Genomic DNA, 25282 nt, shown 5'->3' with positions numbered 1-25282 from the left:
CCTTGTTAGACATTTTATTGATATTAAACCCCAAAAAAATTTTCATCGTAGTCCACCGAATCTGAAGGAGTCCACAGGATACACAGATCTGTAATGAGAAGAAAAGAAAAACAAATCAAAAAATGGGTTAGTACATTCAGGGGGGAAAAAAGTAAAAAAAAAAAAAAAAAATGTAATAAACACACACACACACACACATATATATATATATATATATATATATATATATATATATATATCACATTTTTTTCACAGCTGCGACTTGAGGTGGGGTGAAGAAGTGCTGTTCTGAAGTTATTGATTTGTTTTTGCTTATGTGTGTTAAAAAAATGGTATTCAAAAGTGATTTATTGTTTTTTGCTTATGTAAGCCATATTTATTAACCCCTGGGATAGTATAATAAATATGTCCCACATAAGCAAAACCACAAAAAAAATGCCTACAGAACTTGCTTACCAAAGCAACGATGATAAATCTCCACCTATATCTTTCCTTTTTAACTACATTTTACATTGGACACTTGGGGTATACAGTGTCCCCCAGTTAACCTCGGGCCAATTTAATATTAGGTCTACTCGTGTGAGCTGCACAACCTACAGTTCTGCATCCGCAACACTGCAGCTCCCAGCCTGCCCTAGGCAATCACCATACACGGCCATAAACCGTATGGTTGGCCATATGACATCCGGGCCCCTAAAATGCAAGTCAGCAGCAGTTAAATTTGATGCAGAAACCTGTACAATGTGCCTGCATATCAACAAGGACATACTCATCCATACATTATGTAATATTATAAATTATCTGCATAGAAAATGTGCACAGTGTAAAGCATATAGCTGAAACTTCTGAGGGCTGATGATGTTGTATAGGTCACCGCCAGGTTATGGACGCATTATCAGCACCCAGAGTATAAATAGCCTAAATCTGCTGAAGCCATGAGTATTTCCTACTCAGCTAATTATCCTACAAAAGGATAATAAGGAAAGATCATATGAACTAACGAGTGCCGGAGCCCCCCATCCTGATCGTCGCCTTTCAAGAGCTGATTTAGTTCTATCAAACACTACTGCTTACAATAACATTATTACATTAGATGTAAGGAAATACCAGTCTCCTCCCTTCCCAGACATTACAGGACACAACAGTAATTGAAGAATTTACTTTATATCATGTTGCCATTGTGTTCCGTAATGACATTAAAAAGATCTACTAGATACTTTACAAAATGAGCTACATTAAAGGAAAAGTACCATGGGGAAAAACTTATATGATAAGTTTTAGATTGTGGGGGGGTCCGACTGCTGGGATCCCCGCAATCTCCTCTACGGGGCCCCAGCTCTCCCCTGGAACAGCATGTCACGTCTCCGGCACAAAGCGGGGGGCACCACGCCCCTCCATAGATCTCTTTGGGAGTGCTGGAGATAGCCAAACAGCTCTCCCTTATATATGAAAGAAGCGTGGCGCCCCCTGCTTTGTGCAGGGGTCATGCTGTGCCGCTCCTGGGGACAGCCAAGGCCCTGTACAGGAGATTGCGGGGGTCCCAGTGGTCAGACCTAGATATACCTCGATGTATGGTAGTCACCCTATAAGGGTCAGATACCAGATACACAATGTCTACAATACAGCTGCATCCAGTGACTCCGGTTGACGTCTTCTCTATTTGCAGTTGGTCATTTTCTCATTTCTTCTCTGTTCAGGTCCAGATCTCCATGAAGTCTTCTTCAGCCATGACTTATCGTTGCACATAACTCCCCATTCTGCTGCTTTTTTTTCCCCCAGTGCCACTTTTAGTGCCCCCTTTGTAACCTACATAGTAATATTTACACATTGTGCCCCTCCCCCCAAAGTGTTCCCACAAATCCTCCATTTAGCTCCACAGGAATAGTTACCTCCCTATTGCCTCCATATTGTAATAGAAGCCTCTTTCTGCATCCAACAAAGTAGTAGTAGCTACCCCAAACAATAATAATTCCCCCTTTGTGCTCCAAACACTATATTAATATTCCCTGTATGCCCCAATAGTAATAATCAACCTTTATAACATGAAAGTAGTAATCCCCCACTCACAATATACCAGTGTCCTCTCTTTGACCATCCAGAGTAATATGATATCCCCTTTGTGCCCCCGAAAAGCACTAGTGTCTTCATAATGCTCCTCAGAGAACCAATGTCTCCACTATGTTCCCACAAGGTTCCCCCCTAATAATAATATCTCCCATGAGCTCCACAATCATAGTCTGGCCATATGCAAACACATTTCCCTATCTGCTCCCATGAGCACCAAACAGAAATATTTGCTCTTTTAGTGAAACCAAAAATAATAAGACTTTGTACTCACCTCACCCTTCTTCTTATGTGTAGTGAAATGTTTCACACTTTTTTGCAGTGGGCTCAGGGCAGGTAGCACAATGCGCCACTTGTGATGAGTTGACCTCTACATGGCCCTTAATCCTGAAGGACACGGGACTAAAGAGACTTGCGGTTCAATAGAGTCCATTGTGGGGCAGGAAATCAAAAGAATGTGGTGGTTACCCGGGAACAAAACAATGAGGCCAGTGGTGCATTAATAAAAAATAAGTTTGTAGGTGAATTTACCCTCACTTTATAGCCTTAACGTTCCCACTTGGGGCAAAATATCAAGCACATTATATGAATCCTTGTCCAGTGGCACCACAAGGCTCATTCAAAGCCCCTCTAACATGAAAGAAAGGGGAAACAACTAAACAGGGACCTAACTGGGAACTGCTAACTAGTAGCGAGTCCACTCTGATAGTTAGATGAACAACACAAAAAAGCTAAATGCTATAACAGATGCACCCCCAATATCAAATGTAGTAAATCAATAGCAATATTTATTAAGCAAAATACAAGTACAAAGACATCAGAGAAAAAGACACACAAAGGTAAAAACACTTAAAAAGCTCTGCAGAGCCACACTACAACACGGGGACCAAGTAATGATCACCCAAGAGCATGGGTGAAGACATAATGGTACCTCCCTAACCAACAAAAGTGCCTGTGCAGAAACCCCTATGAATGAAGAGGGCCCTAACTGGTAAGCAATGATAGTATACAGTGAATAAATAACCAAAGAAATTGTATATTCAATGCAGTGTTGTTGTACCAGAGAGGGAGCACCTGTATAGCAAAAAAGATCCCAAATATAGTAAAGTCAGCCCAAAACAATGTTAATACAGTCAATACAAATAACAATCATAATTGTAAATGTAAACACAAGAGCTGCTAAAATATCACCACAATAAGCAGAGACCCGCAATGTGCATGATCCAGCGCGAGGGTCATAGTTCAATGGGTCGTCAGTGCGCAGTGTGCGCAGTGCTGCTCCCATCACGTGACCGGACAATCACATGTTCAGTTCCCATGACCACAACAGGTCACCATTCAATATGCCATAGGCGCTCATCATGTGACCAAGCAATTCACAAGGTCTAGTCCCATGACCACACAGGTCACCTGGTACAGAACTCAGGGGCATCAAAGTAACAATAATTTCACATAGTCAATTCGCCCATATATTGACAATGCAATTTCAAGGACCAGAGATTAAAATTATTGTATCTTTGTCGCCACATAGTAAACCAGTATTACTGGATGCAGATGTATTTACCAATACCATCAGACGTACCCCATAGGATGTGAATATATAATATATATAAAATATATATTTCAGCACTCCATCGATCAGATGTTGACGGACAATCCTGAGTACAGGAAAACCTTTGTAAAGCTGGCCTCACACAAGAGGAAAGCTAGCTGAACCTTTAGGTATCAACAACATCACATTTCATATGTATGGGGGTCTGAAAACATTCTCCTGATGACAGATGTCAGGTGAGTGAGGGATTGTGCATGTTGGTTCTCAATAAGCATCATTGTTGGTCAACATTCAATAGGCCTCTACACTTGGCACTGTAAATATTTAAGGCCAACCAGAGATAAATGGTGATGATGTATTCGCTGGGCCAGGGATTTGTTACTGCTCTGAGTCCATGATCAAGGACTTCTGCCTTTGTCAGGAGTTTCTGCTCCTTTACTGTTGAATCCAAATTGACAGTCGGGTCTAAATAAAATTTGACGGCCAATTCTGGCAAATAACACCCCAATGATCAGGAGATTTGCTCTACTTATAAGTAAAACAAGAATTAATCCTTTGTCAATTTGTGTTTACTATAAAGAGGGATCATAATTCATTAGAAAATCTTTAAAAAAATTAATTCACTTCCAGGCAGTGGAAGAGAGAGGTGATGTCTGGTAACTATAAAAGAACGTATACTAAGCGATTGTCTGAGCTAGTCATTGTGTGTATGTATACAAGTGAGTGTAAGTATAAAAGTGAGAGGGACTTATAATTAAAGGGGTACTCCGCCCCTAGACATCTTATCCCCTATCCAAAGGATAGGGGATAAGCTGTCTGATCACCGCGGTCCCGCTGCTGGGGACCCCCGGGAACACTGCGAGTTCGCTCTGCACGTAATGACGGGCTATACAGGGGCCGGAGCATCGTTATGTCATGGCTCCGCCCCTCGTGACATCACGGCCCGCCCCTTTCAATACAGTCGTCACGCCCCCTGCCATAGACTTGCATTAAGGGGACGGGCCGTGATTTCACGAGGGTTGGAGCCATGACGTCACGCTGCTCTGTCCCCCTGTATCGCCCGTCATTATGCACAGAGCGAACTCGCTCTTTGCAGTAATGATAGCGGGGTGCCGCAGCGGGGATCCCAGGGCGATCAGACATCTTTGGATAGGGGATAAGATGTCTAGGGGCGGAGTACCCCTTTAAGGGACTTTAAATTCAGGCAGTTTAATAGAAATATTTGATTGTTTTTTTTTTTTTTTTAACGGTTAATTTTTGCAATCCCCAAATCTAGTATGGCCTCCATGTTGCAAAAGGCAGTCCAGTGTGCATTTTGCACAATGTATGCAATCTTTAAACAGCAGTTTGAGTGTGCATATTGTTGTGCGAGGTGTGTGCAAGTTGTTCATTTGGAAGCCCAGATCCTGGATCTAGAGGAGCAACTGGCAACACTGAGACGCATTGACAACTTTGGGAGGAGTCTCCTGCTCACTGAGCAAGTACTCACTGGGGTAGAGGTGGGGTAGGATAGTGTGACGGAGGTGCAGGACACTCAGGCAGCTAGCTAGGTTACAGTTAGAAAACGGGATAGAGGGAAAAATGCCAGGGAGGCACACCCCAACAAGTTTGCGAAGTTGGCAGATGAGGGGGATGCCATTTCAGAGCTATCAGTACTGCAGCAGGACTCTGACTGCCAGGGGGATGTCTGCTCCAGTAAGGAGGGAGGAGTGCAGAGCATGCCAGACAGGTACTTGTAGTGGGGGACTCTATTATTAGGGGGACAGACAGGGCGACCTGCCACAAAGACCGGGATCGCCGAACAGTGTGTTCTCTACCTGGTGCTCGAGTTCGGCACATCGCGGATTAGGTTGACAGGTTCCTGGGTGGGGCTGGAGAAGACCCAGCAGTCACGGTACATATTGGCACCAATGACAAAGTAAGAGGTAGGTGGAGTGTCCTAAAAAATTTATTCAGGGACTTAGGCCGCAAGCTTAAGGCAAGGACCTCCAAAATAATATTTTCTGAAATATTACCTGTTCCACGAGCCACACCAGAGAGGCAGCGGGAGATCAGGGAGGTAAACAAGTGGCTTAGAAGCTGGTGTAGGAAGGAGGGGTTTGAGTTCATGGAGAACTGGGCTGACTTCGCTGTCGGATACTGGCTCTACCATAGGGATGGGCTGCACCTCAATGGGGAGGGTGCAGCTGTGCTTGGGGATCAGATGGCTAGAAGGGTGGAGGAGTGTTTAAACTTGGGACTGGGGGGGAGGGAAACTACAACGTAGAGGGGGAAGATAGTGTAGATAGAGATGGGGGTGGAGCAGAGGTAGGGGTTAGAATAGTTAATAGGGATAGGCTTCATAGGAAGAAAAAACATACACCATTGAATTGCATGTTGACTAATGCCAGAAGTCTGACCAATAAAACTGATGAACTGGAGTGGTTGATGTCTGAGGAGGATTATGACATAGCGGGTATAACAGAGACTTGGTTGGACGATAGCTGTGACTGGGTGGTCAACATATAGGGATATAGTCTATTCAGGAAGGATCAGCCAAAAGGAAAGGAGCAGTTTGTCTTTATGTGAAATCGAGTCTGAAGGCCGCACTGAGGGACTATATACGGGAGGGAAAAGATAATGTGGAGTAATTATGGGTAGAAATATATGGAGATAAAAATAAAAGAAAATTTGGTAGAGGTTTGCTATAAGCCACCAAACATAATGGAAGAGGCAGAAGATCAATTACTGAGTAAAATAAACAAGGCAGCAAATCAAAGTGAGGTGATAATAATGGGGGACTTTAACTATCCTGATATGAACTGGGAGACTGAGACCTGTGAATCTCATAAAGGAAACAGGTTTCTGACTATAGCTAAAGACAATGGGGGAGATTTATCAAAACCTGTCCAGAGGAAAAGTTACCCAGTTACCCATAGCAACCAATCAGATTGCTTCTTTAATTTTTAACAAGGCCTCAGCAAAATGAAAGATGCGATCTGATTGGTTGCTATGGGCAACTGGGCAACTTTTCCTTTGCACAGGTTTTGATAAATCTCCCCCAATTATCTGTCCCAAATGGTGCAGGGCCCAACCAGAGGGGGCACCCTACTAGACTTAATATTAACCAACAAACCTGACAGAGTAACTGATGTGCAGGTAGAAGGACACCTAGGAAATAGTGATCATAATATAATACATTATAACTTATTCTTCAATAAGAGAATCTCTCGAGAGGCAACAAAAACAATGAACTTTAGGAAGGCAAAGTTTGATCAACTCAGAGAAGCCCTTAACAATATAAAATGGGATAATGTCCTTAAAAACAAGAATACTGACACTAAATGGGAGACTTTTAAAAACATATTAAATTCTCACTGTAAGAGGTATATACCTTATGGGAATAAAAGGGTCAGAAATAAAAGAAAACCAATATGGATGAATAAAAATGTTAAGGGGCAATAAACGACAAAAATAAAGCATTTAAACAACTAAAACAGGACGGCAGTGAAGAAGCATTAAAAAGACCCTTATCTTTATCCTGTAAGTTTTTAAATGCTGAAGTATCCCTTTTAAATGGGCACTGTCATTAAAAAAAAAAAAAAAATTAATAACTATTGATATTTCTCTGCGATTAATCAAAGTTTTGATTGGTAAGGAGCGTACAATCATTAGAAGGACCTGGGAGAACTGTGCGCGTAACATGTTCTCTCCTACTCTGTGTCACGTGACCCATGCAATCTTGTAATGGAAGCCTATGGGATCATCTGGTCACACAGACACAGAACAGGGAGCGATGCATGTGGAAGCACATTTCGCTCTAAGCATGTTCGCAAACCGATCAAAACTTTTCAAAGTTTCGAAAGCTTTTCCTAAGGAAAGATACAAGTTTTGATTATTTTTTATTGGAAAATGGGATAAAATATTTAGAATTGTTATGTATAGTTAAAATTTTTTTGCTATTTTGGCAAGCGGTTGTATTGTGACAGTCTTTCCATTAGATACTCACAAGAATTGTTGACATAACTGCATTGTGTTTGACCCATGTCCTTCCCACAATTTCTACCTCGATAAAGGAAAAGGAGAGATCTCCTGAGAGATGCTGAATACAAAGAGCCAAGAGGGAAATTTTTTGGACATTATTTTTAGAAATGACCGAATGCTGGGTCCCATAGTCAGCACGCATAGCTTATAGAGAAAACATGAATTAAAGTGGAATCGAATGTATGCATTTCAACAGCTGGAAGTTGAACTGTATGGACATGAACCCTAAGTGACATTTTATCGTCTGGCCCCATCGTAGTCTCGGGGCATTATGTTTGTCTTTTATTTCTTTTCCTGCCTTTTTGACTCCTTTGCGTGCTGTTGCAGTAACTTCCTGATTGGAGCTTTTATTTATTTAGTTTTTTTATGTTTCTATACTGGGCGTCACTTGCATCTGCTGAAAACATATTTTTTTCTGTGCAGGTTAATGTCAATCGACGAGTCAAAACAAGTTTCCGCTCGCCATTGTGGATTAGTCATTAAGCAGAGACAGGAAGGATTTCAGGAGTTATCTGCTGGGGATATTTAAAGTAGTTGTCCCTTAAATTGTCCCTTAGGGTAAACATCTTTGCGGCGGAGCGTCGGGAGCAAAACTTGTTTTTCCTTACCGAGAGGCATTGCTGAATGACATAAACTTCAGAAGGAAAAACAACATGATCTCATTTAGTCGCAATGTACATTAGGAAATCTTCAAATGAAATCTATATCAAAAGAAATAAAGTGATCTTATCTACAAAAGAAAACAGTAATCTATCTCAAATATCACTTCCCAGCCTAGCCACACCTACCCATACTGATAACATTAAGGACGTTTGCCTGATATTTTGTAGGTCTCCTCCTGCTGCCAACACATCTTCTACCCTTCTAGGCTTGGACTCCACAAGACATCTATATGTGTCCTTTAATATCTGGCACCAAGACATTAGCAGCAAATTCCTAAATCCTGTAAATTGTGAGGTGCGGCCTTCTTGAACCAGACTTGTCTTTCCAGCACATCCCAGAGATGCTAAATCAAATTAGGATTTAGGGATTTTGGAAGCCAAGTCACCACCTTTTAACCTTTTGTCCTGCTCCTCAAACCATTCATGAACAATTTCACAGTGTGGCCATTATATTATCCTGCTGAAAGTAGACAAGGTCATGAGAATATCTCTCTGCCATGAAGGGGTGAACTTGAGCTGCAAAAATTTTAAAGGAGCACTCAGAAGAGTGTGTTAAAAAAAATGTCAGACTTCCTGTGATCTTCTTACTGATACCGTGGGCCGATGCACCACAGTGCAGATCAACAAATCACTGGCCACTGCGGTGTCCCGCCTCAACCACTGGTTGGCAATGTGATTAATTGAGCCCCCGCACCAAGAAGAAGACCGGGGCAGGGGCTTAATATGTCAGCTTTCCGTGAGCTTAGTTTTTAAGAGGGTAGATGCTAAGATCCTGCTTCTCGACCCCCAGAGGTATCTCGTTGAGTAAGTTAGTTAACACGGTCATAGGAAAATGTGGTCTATAAGAATAAGTGTTTTCCCCAGAATTTGGGAAAAATGTAGGACAGATGAGATAAGTTTATTTTACTTGTCCTTGGTACATGGTTGACTTCACACACCACTACTATATGATGTTCAATTGTATTATTATCTTATGCTTCTCTATTTACCTCTGGTATTTAAAAGAAAAAAGAAAGATCCTGCTTCCCTACCTACTCTATCTTTGGAAAAACCTCTGAAGTTGCAGCAGCATTGGGGACATTATAGAGCAGTACTGAGCAGTGTAAACTGTGAATTCAGTACTGGAGTGAGAAAGTACTCTGCAGTGTTTTCTAATATTTTTCCTAGTGAGATAGTTTGCAGAGTTTCTTCCATTTGCTTGTGCTATTGAAAAATGATTGGGCTTTACTTAATAAACAAAAACTGTAGCCAGTGTGGTGACAGGGAGGAACACTTGCACAATGGGACTCACTCATTAGGGGGGGGGGGGGCACTATTACTGTGTTCAGATACAAAGGGAAATATTGTTACTGTGAGGGGAGCACTGTGTCTATGTGGGCCACACAGGGCGGCTCTATTATTGTGAAGAGCATTATTGCCATCTGGGGCACAGCCTTTTTAGTACAGCATTATCAGGGGTGGGGGAGACAAAGATGTTTGATTCTAGTGAGACCACATCGTAAGTATTGTCTTCAGTTCTGGAGACTGACTTAAAGGGGTACTCTGGTGCAAAAAAATTTTTTTTTTTAATCAACTGTTGCCAGAAAGTTAAACATATTTGCACATTACTTCTATTTAAAAATATTAATCCCTCCAGTACTTATCAGCTGCTGTATACTACAGAGGAAGTTCTTTTCTTTTTTTATTTATTTTCTGTCTGACCACAGTGCTCTCTGCTGACACCTCTGTCCATATCAGGAACTGTTCAGAGCAGGAATAATTCTCCATAGCAAACCTAACCTGCATTGAACAGTCCCTGACATGGACAGAGGTGTCAGCAGAGGGCACTGTAGTCAGACAGAGAATAAATTCAAGAAGAAAAGAACTTCCTCTGGAGCATACAGCAGCTGGTAAGTACTGGAAGAATTAAAATTTTTAAATAGAAGTAATTTACAAATCGGTTTGACTTTCTGGCACCAGTTCATTTGAAAACATTGTTTTCACCCGGAGTACCCCTTTAACCAACAAAGTGTAATTGATTAAATAGAACAAGTCCAAAAACAGGCTACAAAAATGGTTGAAAGGCCTAAAAGAAAAATATTTTGCAGAAAATGTATCCAAAGGATAGGGGATAAGTTTCAAAACATGAGGGGGGGGGGGTCTGACCACTGAGACCCCCTGCGATCTCCTTCACAGGATCCCAGCTTTCCCCGGGAACTAAACACAAGAACATGGGTCAAAATCTGAAATTGGAGTGGAAAACCAAAAGAAATGTCCAAAAACAACTCTCATCCAGTCTTAGACTGCATTCACACCTCGTTTTCAGCCTACGGTTGCCGGATCAGGCTGGGGGAGGGGAATACCGGGCGCCCCCGTACCCCAGCCGGATCGGTGCTGAAATCCATTTACTTTAATGAGCCGACCGGAGTTAAACGGTGACTCCGGGCGGCTAATTTTTGACGCGTATCGGTTTTGTGACCGGACCTAAAACCTTAGTATACTACGTAGAATGGCTGGTAGTCTAATTTCCATACTGAGCTCACACAAGAACTGGGGCAACTTCTCCCCACTACACTATATACCTGACAATTTAGGGGTTAACATTGGGCAGGCAGGGTCAAATGGTTTACACTGCTCCTCTGCTCTTAAAGGTATAACACACATAAATAACATATTTTACAGTGCACATGAGAAACATAATGAAACGTATGATAAGGTGCTTGAACATTTAAAATACAGCAGACAGGCTCTTAGTAGGCCCAACACCTGTGCTGCAGGCATGCCCGAGGAGATCCGCAGCCCACAGGACAGCCTTTGGTGCTGAGACACCACACTACAAGAAACGTTTGATCTCTGTAATTGCAAACAAAGGTTTCTGTACAAAATATTAAGTTATGCTTTTTTTGTGGTATCAAATACTTATGTCATGCAATAAAATGCAAATTAAGTTTTTAAAAATCATACAATGTGATTTTCTGGATTGTTGTTTTAGATTCCATCTCTCAAGGTTGAAGAGTACGTATGATAAAACTAAAGACCTTACATGCTTTGTAAGAAAGGATATCATGTTAGGAGTAGTCAGCCCTAAGACTCAGAAAAGTTTATGGACCTCTACCATCTAGGGGCCTCTACCAACCTACTCAGGATAAGTTACAGAAGGGGCTAAGTAATTCTGTCTGTCTGACTAATGGCCAACCTTCCCGGTGACCCTCAAAAGCAATTAAAAAAATATTAGCTAGCTTTAGTTAATCTACAGATAATCTGCTGCAATCTCTCTTTAGCATGCAGGCAAGAATGATGGAACTGAATTTATATTTCGACCAGAGACAAAGCCAGCACTTGCACATAAAAATCTGAAAAATTTTAATGAAAAATATCCATAAAAATATAGGAATGGCAGGGCCGCGGACTGGTATGGCTGTGTGAGTCTGAGCGCTCCTGCCTCGCACCTCCAGAACCCCCTTTTATTCCCACTTCACCTCGCCAGGAATGGTGAAAATCGGTCGCTATACACCCAGTGACTCACCTGCAATGCCCAAACACCAGAAAAACCAGGCAGACGTTACGAAATACTTCGCAAAGCACTCCGACGGGTCCCCCGCAGGAGCACTCAAGATGGCGCCTGATCCCGCCACACGCTGTAACTCCGAGGGAGGCCAGGATAGAGACTCGGAGGGTGGAGGAACGGCAGCACTTACACCGGCTTTCTTCAAATCACTTATGAAGAAAGCGCTATCACAAGCCCTGAAACCAGTCAGAGCGGACCTGGCAGAAATCAAATCGGAGGTACGAGCCATAGGCTTCCGTACGGAGGCCCTCGAGTCGGCGTGCGCGGAGATTACTACACACTCTGCTGCACTGGCCTCCAGGGCCGAAGTCATGGAGGCGCACGTAAACAACGCCTTTACCCTGATTGAGGACCAGGAAAACCGCAGCCGGCGGAAAAATATTCGCTTCAAGGGACTTTCGGAATCCTGGGCCCCTGATACCCTGCCCAAAATTGCCCGCGAAATCTTCGCTGGACTGCTGGGAGATAATCGCGCTGCCTGCATCACCATAGAGCGCATCCACAGAGCCCTACGACCTAAGCCGAAACCTGCTGAGCCCCCTAGAGATGTCATGTGCTGCCACTTATCGTTTGTAGACATTGCAGCCATCTTACAAGCCGCAAGAGAGAAAAGACCAATCCACTACGGGGCAGATGAAATCTCTCTATACCAGGACATTGCACCTACCACTCTTATGAAAAGGCGCATCATGCGTCCTCTACTAGAGAAACTCAGGGGGAACAACCTGACCTATGCCTGGTTGTTTCCATTTGGACTCTCAGTTCTTAATGGAGGAAAGAGAATCATCATCAAGACCCCTGAGGATCTGCAGAACGCCTGGCGAGTTTTGGATATCGCCCCGGTTGAGGTGCCGTCGTGGATGCCGCTCTCTGATCAAGTACTTCTCCCGCAGCTTCCGCACCTGGGCGAATGGAAACAAGTCGCTCGTTCCTAATCCCCAAAGCAGAAGAAAACCCGGGTGAAGACGAATCTTCCTGAGGGCTGAGATAAGGAACCTTTCTGCCTTTATACTTGCCTACTTACCCTACCTGTAGGGATGGTGGGGTTGCGTACTTTACTGATAACTCCACGCCCTGTGGAATTCACTCTGGCATAGACTGCCTTCATGCTTGACCCTCTGATCGGACTTTTGTCTCCGGACTGATTGAGGACCATGCCTGTTTGGTACTGTAGCTGGAGCCCATCTGCTTTATGTCTCGACCCCTCTACCTCCGAATGTGGGGTTATGGGGGGTTCCTCTATAACCAGGATTGCTACGTGGTCCCGAGTAGTGTTGAGCGGCATAGGCCATATTCGAATTCGCGAATATTCGCGAATATATGGACGAATATTCGTCATATATTCGCGGATATTCGCATATTCGTTATATTCTTGTTTTATTTTCGCATATGCGAAATTTCGCGTTTGCAAAAATTAACATATATGAATATTCGCATATGCGAAAAGTAGCATGTGCGAAAATTCGCGTATGTTACTTTTCGCATATGCGAATTTTCACACGCCAGTCTCACACAGTAGTATTACAGCCTTCTTTACACCACACAAGCTGGAAGCAGAGAGGGGTGATCACTGTGATGTGTACTGTGAAAAAAAAAAAAAAAAAAAAAAACAATATTCGTAATTACGACTATATAGCGCTATATTCGCGAAATTCGCGAATTCGCGAATATGCGATATTCGCGAATAATATTCGAATTGCGAATATTCGTGAGCAACACTAGTCCCGAGGACAACTCGCTGCTCCCCCCCCCTCACCTTTACCCCCTCACCGCTCTCCTTGGACTGTATTGGTTGAGGGGCGCTGCGCATGTCCTTGCGCAGGGCTCTGCGGCTTACCTTGAACCCCTGAACACAATACGGTTCTTATTTTTGGCCCCACTCGGTGTGCAAACCTCCCGATCGTAGTACCCCCACTTTAGTTTAGAGTTTTCATCGCGATGGGGACTGATACCGTTGCTCAGTTGCTGCCTGACTCCCTTCACAATCGGAGTCGAGCCATGCTTAATTACTGACTCTGTTACATGTTATGTGTGTATATATATTACATTGCAAAATTCCACTGCTTACCTCGATTCTCTTCACCCTCGCTTGTTTTGCCTCCTTCGCTTTCCCTCATACTTTACCCCCCCGCTCCTCGCTTCCCTCTCCTCCATTCTTCCTCCCCTAGCATTAACCTTGTGCTTCCTCTCCTTCCCTTTTTTATCATGCCCCCTTTCTCCCTCTCCCCTGCTCCTCCCCCTTCGCCCCTCCCCTCCTCCCTACCCCTTTCGCCCCCCCCCCCCCTTCCTCCTCCCCCCTTCTCTCCTTTCCCTTTCTCCCTGCTCATGCTATGGTTCATATACAAAATATGTTTCATGTTATGGTTATTGCTTTATACTTATCTGATTTAGATTATGTTTTGGGTTGTATGGTAACTTCACCCGAGGGTGCCGCGGAGGTGCCCCACAGGCCAGTCTGATCACTGCTCCCACCCCCTGACACAGTTTTCCTAGCTACCCACTACTTACCTGTACCCCTTACCTGCTTAGCCCACGCTGAGTGGGCCACGAAGCAGGTCCCATCCATATCCCCGTCCCTGCCCCATTTGGAATCCCCTACTCCCATCCCTACCGATACCCCTGACCTTCCTCCTTACTACCCCTTCCTTACCCCCATCACTAGCTCCTAGTTCCGCGCCTGCCCTCCCCTCCCCCTCTTTTTCGATCTCCTCTTCCCCTCCCCCTCCCTTTCCTTCTTTACCCCTCGTACCCCCTTTCCTTCTTCTCTAACCCTCTGCCCTCTCTGATACTGGTCCTCACTTGACTTTACTCACTCAATCTCTTTCTGTTGTCTCGTCTCTATCTCTTCTCACATCGCTCTCTTCTTCTCCCTTACCTCCTGACACCACAGCCATGTCCTCAATCTCCTGTGTCTCATTTAACGTTAGAGGAATGCTAACCCCAAATAAGAGAAATCACATACTCACGGTGACCAAACATTTTAATCCTATGATCTTGTTCCTACAAGAAACTAATTTTAAACGGGACAAAATCCCTAAACTACCCACAAAATCTTACTCCACATGGTTTCACTCCTGTCATCCGACCTCTGCGTCCAAGGGTGTATCGATAGTTCTTCATAATAAATTGCCAGTAAAGATACTCCAACAGCACTCAGATGCTGAAGGGAGAGCACTCTTTCTGAGAGTACTGATCCACAATTCCAAATTCACCTTGGCGAACATTCATGCGCCTAATCATGCACAAGTTCCATGGCTGCTGAACACCCTTGACACCCTTGACACACACACCTGAGGTTGTTTGCAGATGGCCCGATCGTTTTGGGGGGAGACCTTAATGTTACCCTAAATCCTTCTTTAGACACCTCGAGACCCACCATCTCAAATTGTGCCCTTGCTTTCCTGCATACTAAACTCTCTGATTTGTCCTTAATAGATGCCTGGCGGCCGCTGAACCCCGCAGTCAGAGACTACTCCCATTTTTCAGCTGCTCATGATTCCTTCCAGCGACTGGACTACATCTTCATCCATTCATCTCTACTGCCCTCCCTTACGACTACAGGTATCAATGTTATTACCATCTCTGACTACGCTCCTGTCTACCTTTCTCTTCGCCTCTCTGACCACACATCTCCATCGACACGCTGGCGTCTTAATGAATAAATCCTAGAAAATAACGCAGCTAGAGAGGACATTAAAAATCAGATAACGTCCTACTTTGAACTCAATGGAGGGTCAGGGGAATCTTCATTGCATGGGGTTCTAAATTGAAAAGGACATACCAGAAGGAGATTGATATGCTCCTGCATAAAATAGCTGACCTGGAGAGAATTCACAAGGTCACGCTTGCTGCCACTATTCAAGATGAACTTCGCTCGCTCAGGGAAAAATTATTGACTCACTTAAATTATAAATCCTCTAAAGCATATCTTAACTTTAGACATCGCTTGTATGCCCACGGTAACAAAGGGGGCAAACCCATGTCATCTCTACTTAAGAAGGCTAAAGCAAGGCAGCATATCCATGAAGTCAGAGATGATAGGGGTAACCCATGCACTACAACGCAGACCATTGCGGTCGCCTTACAGAAATTTTACTCCAAATTATATAACCTAGACAGCTCTGAAGACCCCCCCGACACCCATAGCGAAGGCCTCGCTCATCGAGGGCTTTCTACAACACCTCTCCCTGCCCTGTGTGGAGGAGGGGATGGCCAATAGTCTGCTAGCTCCCATCACAGAGGAGGAGGTGAAGCGTGTGCTGACCTCTTTCCCCCCAGGTAAGAGCCCAGGCCCTGATGGCCTTCCTCTCCTGTATTATAAGAACTATCAGGAAATACTGCTCCCAATTGCCCAAGCAATCCTTAGAGGCACACATCACTCTTTTGGCCAAGGAGGGTAAGGACCCCAGCGAATGTGGCAGCTTCCGCCCGATCTCACTTTTATATATGGACCTCAAGCTGTGGGCTAAACTCCTCTCCCTGCTTATTAAAAAGCTGCTTCCTCACTTGATAGGTGAGGAACAAGCCGGCTTTGTGCCCGGCAGGGAGGGTCGCACCAACACGGAAAGACTCCTGCAGACTATCTCTCACGCACAATCATCCAAACAGTCATTGGTCCTTCTCGGAGTAGATGCCGAGAAGGCCTTTGACAGAGTTGATTGGCATTTCATGGTGGCGACTCTTCGGAAATTTCAATTTCCAGAACAGTTTATATCAGCTGTTATGTCCCTATACTCCCACCCCTCTGCTTCTCTCCTGGTGAATGACTCGATTTCGCCGCCCTTCCAAATAAAAAACGGTACGAGGCAGGGTTGCCCTCTTTCCCCTACCTTGTTTATCTTGGTGATGGAGACGCTGTTGCAGAGGGTGCGCCAGTGGACGTTACTCAAGGGATTCCCCACGCCGAGAGGCGAACTGAAAGTATTGGCATTTGCCGATGACCTCTTGTTTCTGCTGGCGAACCCTCTGGACGACTTGCCCCCCTGGTACAACTATTCAACGACTTTGGTGCTGTCTCCAATTTCAAGGTGAATGTGTCGAAGTCGGAGCTACTGAACATCACCCTCCCTTCTAAAGCTTCCCAGATGCTCCGTTCTCAGTCTGACTTTAAATGGTCGGACACGCACATTAAATATCTAGGGGTGCATATCACCACGCAAACTGCCTCCCTGTACGATGCCAACTTTGTACCGCTATTGAATGATATCAAGACCCTATTGGGGGAATATGACCTGCCCCTGATTTCGTGGCTGGGTAGGCGTAATGTCATCCAATGCTATGTCCTCCCCAAAATTACCTACAAACTCACAATGATACCCATTGCACTTCCGAATCGTTTTTTCACCACATTCAGGAGGTTGTTCTCCGGCTTCATATGGAAACAGAAAAGACCCCGCATGTCACATACACTTCTTACTCGCTTAAAATCTGAAGGGGGCATTGGGCTACCGGATGTCCGCAACCTTTATAGGGAAATTCAGCTTCAACGGTGGGTGCGACTCACCCAATCGTCACATACATACCTTAGCTCCATTTTGCCCTGTGTGCCCACTGATGGAGACCAGCTTGCGGAGGTCTGGTTGCCCCCTGCGTCCCAAACCAAATACAATGCGAAAAGTATACACATATTACTAGATGGTATCATCTCCTCTTGGTCCTATCTCTCCCCCTTTCTCTCTCCTGGAGTTTCCCCTCTTCTTCCTTCCCATCTTATACCTGTGGTTGTGGGGATGGAGTCACCTACCTTCACCCCCTTATGGAAAAGGCTATCGAATATCCCGGTCTCGCAGCTGTTCTCTGGCGGTGGGGCTCCGGCTGAAGCGGACATACGCCAACTTCTCCCTGAGGTAAATCTTAACTTCCTGCACCTGAACCATATTGTATCATGCTGTGCGGCTTTTGCCAAACGACACCTACCCCTCCGGGCACTCACGGAGTTCGAGAGCTCCCTGATTTCCCGTGGGGATAGACCTTGGAGACTTTCTGACTCAGAATCGGCTTGCAGGAGGGCGATGCCGCGGGGGAGACCAGGTTACTTGGCCTTGTGGGAGACTGAACTAAAACACACCCTGAGTGACGTGGAGGTGGATCGTATTCTTTCCTTCACACAGGGCCCATCTAGGTGTGTTCGTTTGCAAGAAAATCATTTTAAGATCCTATCCCGCTGGTACAAGGTACCTGAGTTTCTCCATGCACATGGTCTCACATCCTCCAACTTATGCTGGAGATGTAAATCCCAGGTAAGCATACATTCGCACATCTGGTGGCAATGCCCCAATATTGCTTTTTTCTGGAATTAAGTTGTGTCTAAGCTAGCTACCATTACTGGGAAAAATATCCAACTCACACAGGAGGCAGTACTATTGGGGTGTCCCTCTGTCTCATATGTCCCTGCATATGACACTCTGATTTGACAGCTTTTAGCAGCCGCTAAATCACTAATCCCCTTACATTGGTTGCAAACCTCGCTTCCCTCAATGCAAGACTGGTATGCGAAAATCTCCCAGATCTGTAGGTTTGAAGAAATGTCTAGCCGCGTGAATAGATCTCATGACTCCTTAAGATCTGGCAGCAATGGCTGGACTCCCCTTACTCCTTGTGAGGCCCCTGGCTGCAGGTGTCTCTTCCCCCTCTAACCCATCTCGCCCCTGTGCACCTCTTATGCCTAGGGAGAGTGCTCTGTGCTTCATCTCGTCCAACTACTTCCTTCTTAATCTCTATTTCTATTTCCTCCTCATCCCCTCTCCCTTTTCCTTCCTTCTTGCTTTTTCTAATTTTCCTCTCCCTACTGCCTTTACTTGCCCCTCCCACTCTTCACCCCTCCGCTTCTCACTACTCTACCCCTCTTATTGCTTGCCACCCCCCCCCCCTCCCCCTCCCCTCTCTCCCTCTCCCCTCTCTACCTGCATACCCTTACCGGTTATTTGCCCACGCTCTTAATACAGTTTCGCTTGACGCTTCTACCTTCTTAGCTTACTTACTCCCCCTCCCCCCTCCCTCGTTACTAGACCCCTCCTTCCTCCTCAACACCACCCCTTCACCCACCTGTGTCAGGACAACAAGTTCAGACTTTCAGGTTCTCACACCTGATTTATGACTGTTACAATTTCAAATACTTATTGGTTTCTGTGTTATGTTATGTATTGAAAATCTGAGCATATTGCACTTGCTCCGTGGACTTCTTTCCTTTATGTCTTTATTGCTCAATAAAAATTATAGTTGAAAAAGAAAAATATATAGGAATGGTGGGGCAGCCCAGGACATAAAAAATTGAAAAATAGCACACGGAGAATTACTCCAGACCGCGTTTCAAGTTCAATGACCTTTACTCATAGCAGACTCATACCAGACTCATAGTTGCTATGAGTAAAGGTCGTTGGACTTGAAAAGCGTTAGCTTACTGGGGTCTGGGGTAATTCTCTGTGTGCTTTTTTTTTCTATTTTTGTATGTCCTGTGCTGCCCTGCCGTTCCTATATTTTTATGGATATTTTTCATTAAAATGTTTCATGTTTTTTTGCTGGCTTTGTCTATACATGATTCAAGGTTGCTTTCAGAGGTTGTCGTGCACTCCCCATGTGAGCTGAGCATTTTTTCAATTTTTTCTACATTTCGACCACTTTAAAAAACATAGAAATAACACATTTAAAGAAATACTTGTGCGATTAGGAGAGAATCATTGTTTCCTATGGACTCAAGGTTTCCGCTTTGAACAAAAGTAATCTCTACTATGAGGCAATGACATTTCCTCTTTGTGTTGGAGCGGCATTATTTCTAATCCTCTGATGACTTTATTTAAACAAATTATAACATTTGTAAAAGGAAATTCCTTGGATCTCTATTCTGTAAGTGCACGGAGTAAATGGCGATAATATTTATTGTGTTTTCTTACATAAGCCTGACATTAGGACGCTGCCAGTAAGGAAAGTATTTTCTATTGTAATCTAACTACAATCAGTGCGGAAAAAGTGAAAGGATTAAGAGCAAAACAGTTACTTTTACCTTCACACCCTAGTAACCCTTATTTAGCACGTACTGTAGAGGTAGGTGCAATGCAGCTCGTAGACAGGTGGTGGCCTTTCTGAACCTGGTGCCACCCCCATTATAATAGGGTGTAAACAGATTTTTGTTGATGTGGTTCCCTTGGTGGATATTGTAGTCTAGTCATAAAATGGAATAGAGACACAAGGCGTCAAATGTCACAGGCGGTTAAGATGACAACAAATAACTTTCTGGGTACCGATACTAGAACTAGTCTTGGCCCAAAGTTTTGAGAGTGACACAAATTTTTATATATAGATTTTTTTAGTCAGATGTTTCTATGGTTACTGTATAATTCTAAGCACTGTATAATTTTAATACATCAAGTTTAGGCAAAGACTCAAGGGGGAGATTTATCATTGCTTTTAAAGCATTTTTCTCTATGTTTTGGCGCAGTTCAGGCGCAAGCAGCATATTTAGCGACTTTTATGCGTCTTTTGATGTAGACAGTATCACTCTTTTTGCCTACCCGTAGAACTTTTTCTTTTTGACCATGCAGTGGTCACGTATTTATCATTTGCTACTTTTGTCAAAAGTTGCTATTTTGTTAGGTACTTTTTAAGGCACAAAGCTACACCACCTACCAGTAGGTGTGAGAATCACTTCTACCTTACGCAATTCAACTGCTTGTGGATGACAGCGTCCCACTCCCCTTCTATGACATGTCCTCAGGAGCTGACAAATTCAGGACCCAGGAAAGTGTCTACTTCTCTCCCTCACAAGCGTCTAGAAAAAGTGTATGTAGAGCTTTTCCCACCACAGCAGAGCTGCGCAAAATTCATCATCCTCCTGCAACTTCTTGATAAATAAGATGCACGCTAGTCAAACCCACCACCCAAATAAACGTGGGAAAATAGCTCTACCGTAGACATTCTTTGATAAATCTGGGCCAATATTTCTAAGGTTGACTTTTTTTTTCTTTTCGAGATTTCTGTAATTCCCCCTGGCATGCTGGATATTATTTTCTAGGCCACATCCTGATTGGTGACAACCCATTATTACCTATTCACTACTTGGAGTTTGTCACAATTTCAGTTTTTTTTATTTTTTCCATCCACTTGACAATTGACCACAGGTTCTTCATGAGACTGAGATCTGAGGAGTGCATGTCTATAGATCCAAAATGTTAGTGTTTTGTCCATCAAGCCACTTAGTTATCACTTTTGCCTTGCAACATGCTCTCCATCATGCTGGATAAATCACTGCTCTTCACCAAATGTCTCCTGGATGATTGAGAGGAGGACTCTATTACATGCACCAATTTGCAAAGTTAATGTGGTGAAACGGGGGTGCAAGGTATACTTATCACTTCATGATGCCAGGGCACGGTTAGCATATACATGGTCAGAGGTGGAGATAGCTTCTCCAGACATGGGCGGGTAAGAAGCACACTGACATCGGGTTATGGACAATTGTCTTTTACAGAGCAGGTGTAGGTGGTACTACACACAGTACGAAGCAGAGTAGAAGGGATGCAGTGTGGGAGCCCTGTTGCCTTGCTGGGACTTATGGTGCTTTCACCCACTTGAAATATATATATGCTTGAGATTTGAGACTGGAAGATCTCCCACGCTGACTAGGGTTCTGACAAGATCCAATTACTATCACCGTCAGGGCCTGACTCACTGCTGTATGGGGGAACACTTGCAGAATGGCGGGGCTGACTTGAGAAGATATTTTCTTAGGCCTCCCTCAGTATTCACCACACACATCTTCCTCCTCCTTTCCACACTGTACTCAGCACACAGCTCTAAGCTGAACTGGAACTGGGGCAACTCTTCCCCCTACACTTTATACTGGAGAATTTGGAGGTTCCCATTGGGCAGACAGGGTCACCTGATCCCCAATGCATCTCTCTATCTTAAAGGTACAGTACATAAATAAATTAATATATAGTGAATATAGAAAATATAATAAAGTGCTTGAACATACTGAAAATAGCAAACATTTTCACAGTGGACCCAACACAAGAGCAGCAGGCATGCCTGAGGAGATCTGCAGCCCCCAGGCCAGTCTTTGGTGCTTGGAAACCACAAAAATGAGCACCAATCTATTACATATTGATCACCACACTGGAAGGGCTGTATGAACAATTGCTGGGGTCATTCATTGATCACACATTACCTACAAGGAGATGTGCTGCCGATTAAACTTTTTTTTACCAAATCTGAATGAAGTGATCAGCCCACAAACAAGCATTTACTATTCTAATGTTATTAGCCCTAGGGCACAGATCTTCCATATCATCTCTGCTCTCTCCATTGAAAGATGTATTGTTATAGGGTCTGCTCCACCCCCTGTCAGCACAGGATGAGATCAGTGACATGAAGGGGAGGAGGTGCTATTACTGCTCTTTGGATTTTTGCCTTTAGATAAGGCAGTAGGGAGCCCATTCTCAGTCACAGTAGTTTTTTTTCAGTACAGGCGTCACTGCTGCCTTATCTACAGTGGGGGTCAAAAGTTTGGGCACCCCAGGTAAAAATTTGTATTAATGTGCATAAAGAAGCCAAGGAAAGATGGAAAAATCTCTAAAAGGCATCAGATTACAGATTAGACATTCTTATAATATGTCAACAAAAGTTAGATTTTATTTCCATCATTTACACTTTCGAAATAACAGAAAACAAAAAAAGGGCGTCTGCAAAAGTTTGGGCACCCTGCAGAATTTATAGCATGCACTGCCCCCTTTGGCAAGTATCACAGCTTGTAAATGCTTTTTGTAGCCAGCCAAGAGTGTTTCAAAACTTGTTTGTGGTATCTTTGCCCATTCTTCCTTACAAAAGTCTTCCAGTTCTTTGAGAGTTCTGAGCTGTCTGTCATGCACTGCTCTTTTAAGGTCTATCCATAGATTTTCAATAATGTTGAGGTCAGGAGATTGTGAAGGCCATGGTAAAACCTTTAGTTTACGCCTCTTGATGTAATCCTCCGTAGATTTCGAGGTGTGCATAGGATCATTATCCAGTTGTAGAAGCCATCCTCTCTTTAACTTCAGCTTTTTCACAGATGGCATCAAGTTAGCATTCAAAATTTGCTGAAATGTTATTGAATCCATTTTTCCTTCTATTCGTGAGATGTTCCCTGTGCCACTGGCTGCAATACAACCCCAAAGCATGATTGATCCACCCCCATGCTTAACAGTTGGACAGAGGTTCTTTTCATTAAATTCTGTTCTCCTTCTTCTCCAAACATACCTTTGCTCATTCCGGCCAAAAAGTTCAATTTTAACCTCATCGGTCCACAGAACTTGTTTCCAAAATGCAGCAGGCTTGTCAAATGCAAATGTTCATTTGCAAAGTTTAAACGCTGATTTTTGTGGTGAGGACGTAGAAGAGGTTTTCCTCTGATGACTCTTCCATGAAGACCATATTTGTAGAAGTATCTCTTTATAGTGAATAGTGTACCACAACTCCAGTGTCTGCCAGATCTTTCTGGAGGGATTGTGCAGTCAAACATGGGTTTTGAATTGTTTTTCTCCCAACACAATCCTGCGAGCTGTTCTGTCTGATATTTTTCTTGGTCTTTCAGATTTTGCTTTAATTTCTACTGTTCCTGATGACTGCCATTTCTTAAATACTTTCCGAACAGAGGATATTGACATCTGAAACTGTTTTGCTATCTTCTTATAGCCTTCTCCAGCTTTGTGAGCGTCAACTATTTTCAGTTTCAGATTTCTAGACAACTGCTTAGAAGAACCCATGGTGCTGATTGTTGGGGCAAGGTCAGATGAGTCTGGGCGTTTATAACCTTTGAGATTGACATCACCTGGTCTTCCCAGATGATTGAGAACAATCCATGACCCTGGCAGGTCTCAGCTTTGCAAAAGTGGCAGTACAAGATATTAACTCTGCAGGGTGCCCAAACTTTTGCAGACACCATTTTTTGTTTTCTGTTATTTTGAAAGTGTAAATGATGGAAATAAAATCTAACTTTTGTTGACATATTATAAGAATGTCTAATCTGTAATTTGATGCCTTTTGGAGATTTCCCCATCTTTCCTTGGCTTCTTTATGCACATTAATACAAATTTTTACCTGGGTGCCCAAACTTTTGATCCCCACTGTAATAAGTCATAAAGCTAATGGGCAGTAATTCCAGCTCCCCCTTGACATTATTCGCCTTGTCCCATGCTGACAGAAGGGGAGGGGGGAAGGGATTGAGCAGATTGCTTTGAGAGCCTGTCATATGACAACACAGGTTACATGGGAAAGAGCAAAGCTCATATGGAAGATCTCCGCACTATGGCTAATAACATAATATTAGAAAGTTGCTTTATTATACTTTTTTAAATCATACGCAGGTCGTTTCTTGCTCTGGACAATCCCTTTAAGTACTTCAGCCAACCCATGCACAGATGCTACTTCTGCATACCATCACTTCACACAGCTTTTAGCCCACTGATGGCTTAACTACTTACATTCACACGGGTGCAGAGTCTAAGGACTTTCCTCAGTTCTGAAGGAGTTTTGGACTTTCCCAATCATATTTCCAGGTCAGATTTTAAAGCTAGCTGAAGCAAAAGACAGGCTAGGAGTTAAATCTAGGAACACAACAACAAGAACCAGGTATAAATGTCCAAGCTAAGACAGGAGTGTAAGTGTTAGAAACAAAGTTAAGCAAAAGATGTACCTTAATCTTCAGGTGTAGTGTGAAAGCGGAGGTCCCCTGTAGGCATCCTAGAACTAATTCCCCCAGGAGCACTGGTTGTACTGACAAACTGATGCAGTTGGCTAGGTAGAGGAGGTACTCTGCTGCCAAATGCAATAGGGCTGTGGAGGAGGAAAGGACACCTTACTGGAGCAGTTGTTTAACTACCTGTTTATGCACATTTAAAAGGGTTGTTTAGTATGACAAAAACTATGCTTCTTTTTTATTACAAACACAGCACTTCTCCTGTCCACATTCTGAACAACCCCTTTAAGTTTGACTTTAACTGATACATGGTAACTGTGTGTATTTTGGTATACTTGTGTTAAAAAATGTAATAAAAATGTTTGAACCAAAATGTTTAACCCTTGCCCTTTCAAACACTAACTACTTTCCTGTAAAGTAATTATGCCCTCTTTGCTCCCATATAGTTGTGAACTGAAAGCAAGGCAGGTGGTTTGGCTCCGCGACCAGAAAAGAGTGCGTACGCAGTGGTCAAGTTTAAGAAAATTGCATTTACTATAGATTAATAAAGGCAGGTTAATGGTGAGATAACAGAGGTAAAAACAAGCAAAACCTTCAAAATAACGTAAACAACTCAATTAAATTCGTACAACAATTTTCACCTCTTTCACATCCGTGTTTGCAGTGCGGACACTCAATAACCAATAGTCCCACAAACTTCCCTAACTGACCCTAATCTTTACAATTGAGTGTGCACCCCCCTTATCCCGGTGGTCCAAGTGGACCTT

General features: G+C 43.6%; 1 long non-coding RNA gene across 1 annotated transcript; it reads right to left on the bottom strand.

The window, feature by feature from the left end:
- LOC130361239 (uncharacterized) lies at window positions 1-24625 on the bottom strand. Its single transcript, XR_008890916.1, has 3 exons — window positions 24513-24625; window positions 24301-24393; window positions 1-88 (listed from the first exon to the last, which is right to left on the bottom strand). It is a non-coding gene; the product is annotated as an uncharacterized LOC130361239 (long non-coding RNA).
- Window positions 24626-25282: the final 657 nt, after the last annotated feature.

Source organism: Hyla sarda, chromosome 3 (assembly GCF_029499605.1).
Source record: "Hyla sarda isolate aHylSar1 chromosome 3, aHylSar1.hap1, whole genome shotgun sequence".
In the NCBI taxonomy this organism is placed as follows: domain Eukaryota; kingdom Metazoa; phylum Chordata; class Amphibia; order Anura; family Hylidae; genus Hyla; species Hyla sarda.
The sequence above is the reverse complement of the archived record's forward strand: the minus strand, read 5'-3'. Positions and strand labels throughout refer to the sequence as shown.